The sequence below is a fragment of the Cariama cristata genome, unplaced genomic scaffold (assembly GCF_000690535.1).
Source record: "Cariama cristata isolate BGI_N322 unplaced genomic scaffold, ASM69053v1 scaffold9490, whole genome shotgun sequence".
Lineage (NCBI taxonomy): Eukaryota > Metazoa > Chordata > Aves > Cariamiformes > Cariamidae > Cariama > Cariama cristata.
Window position 1 is genome coordinate 37980 of NW_009596380.1, and position 6000 is coordinate 43979.

Genomic DNA, 6000 nt, shown 5'->3' on the forward strand with positions numbered 1-6000 from the left:
TACTCTCTCGTATTGACTAATGGGATAACTACATTAAATAAATCAGGGCAATAAGAGATTATGGAATACTTTTGCATCATTATGTTAAGGGTAAACTGTTTCCATGGACATCAGCACAATGAACATGGCTACGCTATTTGTGCTTAATTTCATGGGACAGAAGGTAGTCTTAGGAGGATGGTACTAAAAAAAGAGTTTGCTTTTGAAGCACTAAAGCCTGCTAGTATGCAGTACAAATGTCAAAATACAGATTTCATTCCCAGTTACTGCAGTTGAAAAGTAGGAGTGAATAATAACAAAAGAACCCCAGGGAACTTGGGTGACAACTGGTTGGGAGGAGGCTGGACTGTCATTCAGGCAGAATGAGATGGCTGGAAATGACAGTCAACATGAGGTGATGTTTAATGGAACAAGGTGCAAGTCATGCACTTAGGGAATGGTAAGGATTTTCTCCTCCAAACTGAAGGAAACGACAGTGGCTTGTGTGTCCAAGTCAGGAGTGGCATGTGGTCGTGTAAGTGACCTATGCAGTCCTAATGAAAAGAAGAAGGAAGCATCGATGCCATTCTCACGGCTCTGGATAGTTTTGTAGAATTTTGTTAATGCACATTTAAGACAGGCTCAAACAGGGCTTTGCATGGCAAATGGTATTAAGGCCGACTGAAGCATGAGGAGCCTTTAGGAGATAATAAAAGGATGTGGTATATTTAATTTTGCAAGAGAGTGACTGAGAGCAGAAAAGATTGTTGTTTATAAATATATGATAAGAATACACTTTGGAGGAAAGCTGTTTAAGGTAAAAGACAGTCTTGAGACAAGACTAGATGGGTGTAAGCTTTCAGTCTGGTGAACGGTTCCAACCATTAGAGCTGAGCAGTTATGGAAAAGCCTCCCTGTAGGATTGTAGAGGCTGTAAATCTAAGGGAATTTAATGAGTCCATAATCTGTTTCCTGTCTTGTTTATTGCCACTACTGTTCTTACCATAAATAGTTTTGCCTTCCCTAATGTTCATGTCCATATTTTATGCATGGGCTGCAAATATAAACACACAGGTCATATCTGGGCAAAAAAGCATAGCCACTTGTCCTGGAAGCTAAAAATTGGGAAATGTATCAGAGCAGTCTGGGAAGTGGACTCGTGCATGATCCTCTTGAGAATAGCGTGTGGATAGTGCCTGGATCTATTTTTGGCAAGCGTTTATCAGTTGACTACAGTGGTGAAGCTGATAAGATATGATCCTTTTTACAGGACTAGTTGATGGCTCTTTATAGCTTTCCGTATAGATATCAACGCAATGTGTTTGCTTTCATACGAAAATAATCAGTAAATTAAGTACATGGAACATGTATTATTTCTTGCCGGTTTCACCGAGTGTGTGAATACTGCCTTTTCAGAACAGTTGAATTTTTTAAACTGTATCCCTGTATTACATATTCTGTAGTTTCTTGTAGGCATCTGATGGTGTGAGCTATTGATTTTTTTTTTCTCACTTCAGTTTGCATCTGGTTTTAATTTTTAATGAGACAGACCTCCCTCCTCATTTCAGAGGAAAATATTAGTTATTGGTCTATATTTATTTGTAGAATGTGCACTTGAGAATCAATAGTATGAGTCCCAGGATCTGAATAAGTAACTTTCTGTCTTTCATGCACCAGGGATTTTTTTATCCTACTTCATGAAAAAGTAGGTGTTTATGCTGTGTGTTTTTCTTTTAAGTGAAACAGTATTTTGGTTTTTCTAGCTGATTAAAATATTTAATATGGTATTTGTATTTTGTTCCAAGTAATATTCTCCATGTGTTACCAAACTGATGAAGTACAAAAGAAACTTGTAGTAATTACTCTTTAAAAAAAAAAAAAGTAAATCTATGAAGATTGATTTGATTCAGACTTAGTCTTCTGTATTATTCATTTAACCAAATTAAAAACACAATCTCACAGTACACCTTAGATAAAAACATATATTTTCAGAAAACAGTCAATACTTATTTTACTAAGAATTAAATAATTATGGAATGGGTATATTTCTGAATTTTATTTACTTTGTATCATGAGTTTTTCAACAATGCTTGGAAGAAAAAATATGTGATGCTATCAGTATGATGTTTCCTGGATACCTTGCAAGTGATGGAGTGTTAGCTCTGTCTTGTAAAAAATGGATGCTGCCTGGAAACCAGCTGAAACCTGGAGATAGAGCCTATACTATTTATGTTCAAGTTGGACTGTAGAGTACTTTTGATTATATCTCTTATTTTATGTGATATAGTTGTATGGATAGATTGCTTCAGCTTTTTCTTATCCATGAAAACGATTACTGTTTTTCATATTAATATGAAATAACTGTTTGGGGGGATTAATCTCAGTTAAGTTTAGCTGTCTAAAAGGTTGGTTTCTAATACAATCTGGTAATCCAGACTCCTCATCTAACCAATGGAGGGAGATAAGTATCTGCAAAGAGCAATTAATTTTACCAAGCGTAGGATGGAGTTGCTCTTTTTTTCTTCTTTTCTGCAGTCATTGCTCTCTAGGTACTGAATTTGGTCTATGTGCATATGTTTTAGACAGTTAAGTATCAAGAGCTCAATTCAGTCATTTTAAATACTGACTGCATCTGAATATATTTGTTAAAGCTGAGGACGCAGAGATCTGGAGATGTTATAAAAACCATTACGATGCCCTAATTTTCATAATGTAGTATTGTTCGGTGTATTTACTTAAATAGCAGTAAACATATGATGCGAAGTCTGCTGCATAAAATGAACTTTAGAAACCTGACCTTTGGTATGCTCTTGTGCTCCTCTGATATTTTACCACCAGACTTGTTGCCAATTTGCTCTGGCAGCTCCTTAAAGATCCACGAATGGTTATCCTCGTAGAAGGGAGGTATTTTCTGACCGTGCTATGATTGCTTACGTTGTGCTGAAAGAGGAACCTTGGCCATGGAGACAGGACCACCGCTGGGCTGAGTCTTGGATGCTGTGATTGACCTGCAGTTTTCTGCCTGATGTGGTTATGGTTTTTCTTTATCTGCTGTTCACTAGAGTGCCATAGTTACCTGTTCAGTATGTAAAAAGAAGTTGAAGAACCTCAACTGGTGAGCTCTTGCCTGTTATGGATGTAATGTCAGTGTTCAACCCAGGATGTTTATTCAATTCTTCTGTTGTAGCATACTTGTAGCGGATGTAGATACTTGTAGCAGTTTTCTCATTTAGAAAAGGGATTTGAATAGGTGTATATAGCAAAAATATATATGCAATGCTTGTGAAAATCTGTGCTCTGCGACAGCTCTGGAAATCAGGGAGTTACATACGCAAAGGGCAGTTTGTGTATAGTCATCATACATAATAATGACAGTTTATACCAACTGGGATGTGCATGTCTGAAAATCTACCTGTATGCTTGTAATTAATTAATAAGGATTTATCTTTCAAAATAAGATACTATCTTGTTCTTCAGTCTTTGCTGTGTAATTGAGAAATTATGTATTAGGACCTGTACCCTTAGTTTTCCCAGTTTCTTAGTACTACTTTGTAATATATAAGACTTGCATACCTTTGGGAGACTGAGGCATGGTAGGAAAAAAAGCAGATAATCACCACTAACTTCAGATTCTACAAAGTGCTTAGATCTTGCAGAGGTTAGTTTAAATAATTGTGTAATAGAACTAGAGAGGAAGTGTGACACGCATCTGTATTGATGTTTTGCTTATGTTTTCTTCTTGGTACAAGGTTTGACATTAGTTCAGTCTGCGTTTTTTTTTTTTTCTTCAGGAACAAAATCACACGCCATTACTGTTGGCCTGAAGTTCACCACTGTTTTCTGGCTACATAGTAGCAGAGTGGTTCAACCAGGCTAGTGTGCTGGGGAGTTTTTTCTGAATATCGATCAATTTAATTATATACATTGCATAAGGAATAGAATACACTTCAGAGAGAAAGTGGTGATCTACCTTACAAAGTTCTACTCCAACACCTGCTCCAAACAAAGTATTATTGTTTTACAGAAGTTAGTCTAATGAGTACACTTCTCAATAATTGAGCTGTATTCTGTGAAAGGATAAGAGCAGTGAAATAAGTAACATTATGTGCAAAGTAGTTCTTAATTTTTGTTTTTAAACATTTATAAACAAAATGAAACTACTTCATGATGACCTCTCATTCTTTAGCCATGACTAAGGATTATTTGGTGCAAGTTAGGAAAATTTGAGGACATGCTTTATATGTACATTTACATGAATTTGAGCAAAAATAGCATACTTGAATCAGCTATCGACTGGGCTCCAGTGTAATTGAAATGAGCTAAAAACTATGATGGACTCTTCTTGCTGCTATTGGCCTTCTGGCATTGCAACAATCATGGAAAGCCATCCCAGAGAAAACAGAACGCTGTGGTATTGTCCTGAAAAATACCAGAAGTTACACTTTGAATATTCAGTCACACTCTACCTTCTGGCCTATGCCAACAATCAGCTTTTTAGATCAAGATTATGTCAGGTAACCAGATTTGGAGCAAGAATCCTACCTTGCTCTGTTCTCTTCTGTAGGCTTGGGTAGAAAAGAGGGGTACAGCATTACAGCTTTGTTTCTTCACTTTTATTCTCAATCTTTGTATCTGGTATGAAGGTTTAAAAAACACATCATGTGTCTTTCTTCCTTACGCTGCCCTATAATTAATGTTACACTGCTGATAAATGTATCATAAAAATCTGATTTATAATTTATATGACATTAGCATTACAGGAAGACTTTTGTTTCTGTAAATGTGTAGACAGGTAGCTGGAAGGCTGTGTCCATGTGGGTTTTAATTTTCTGAAGCGGAGCTCAGTTTTCACCCTGGGGAATCTGTTGAAGTATGACTTAAAAATAAAAAACCCCAACCACCTCTGTATGTATTTATATACATATATGTATTAAATTAATATTTATATGTGTGTATATACAGAAATGCGTGTATATTGAAGAGCTTGTTTTCAACCCAACTGCAGATAAAAGATTTCAAAGCTGTACTCTAAAGCTTTAGGATAGATTTTTGAAGTATTAGTTTGGGATTAATAAGACATCCCCCCTTTTATTTTTTCTTTTAATTGTAAACCCGTGATACAGGAGTCCCTCCATGCTTAAAACTCTTGCATTTCTATTCCAATCAGAGCTTAGGAAAGTAATTTAGGTTATGTTTTGTGAGTATACAGATGCAAAATTTGGAGATAAAATAGACTAATTGAACACACAGAATCAGAATTTAAAACAGAGATTCTAACTACTGAGACTAGTATTTTAAAAAAAAAAAGAAAGAAAAGAAAAAAAGAAAAAGTGTTTTTTCTAAGAGTAAGGATGTTTCTTTTAGTTCCTGGCCAAATGGTAATGTTAGTAAATATATTTCTGTATGCCTAAAGCAGTTCCTGTATTCATTCTCTGTCCTTCTGTTTCACATATGCCAGTTCTAAGCTATCTGAATACCCTGGAAATGTATAGAGAATTATTGACAGGGAACCTTTTTAAGAACCCCAAAGTGAAATAATTGGAACATGGTTGCTGCTTCCATGCTGTCTCCTAGTGGTAGCTGTATTTCAGCGTTGTCTGTCTCTATGGGAGAAGTGTAATAACCCATACATTAAGATAATAATCTACTCAGAAATGTTTCTTTTGTAAGTCTTGTTACTGTCTGGATTTCAATTTATTATTATGGATTAAATAATGTGCAAATTCAATTGCTTATTAAAGGCAATATTGCATGTGAAATATTAAGTTTCTTCTAGGGTATTCAAACAAAGCTTAAAAACTTCTTCCTGTTTTGAAAAAAAAGTCAAGATTATCTCATGAGATTAACTTTAGTTTCACTTGTAATCAAACATATTGCTTTTATTTTGTAATAAAATGAATTGTTTATTTGTAAATTATTTGCTTGTAAAAGAAGTTGTTTCAACTCTAGTCTTTGTCATGTAACAAAACGAGTAAGTTTAAATGTCTGTAAAGATTCCTGCACCCCACCCCCCCCCCACCA

At 35.4% G+C, this 6000-nt stretch overlaps 1 protein-coding gene across 1 annotated transcript in view; it reads left to right on the plus strand.

Moving 5' to 3' along the window:
- LOC104166025 (attractin-like protein 1) overlaps positions 1-6000 on the plus strand; it is a gene marked incomplete at both ends in the record, with an annotated part of 38508 nt that overhangs the window by 25220 nt on the left and 7288 nt on the right. The window lies entirely within an intron of this gene.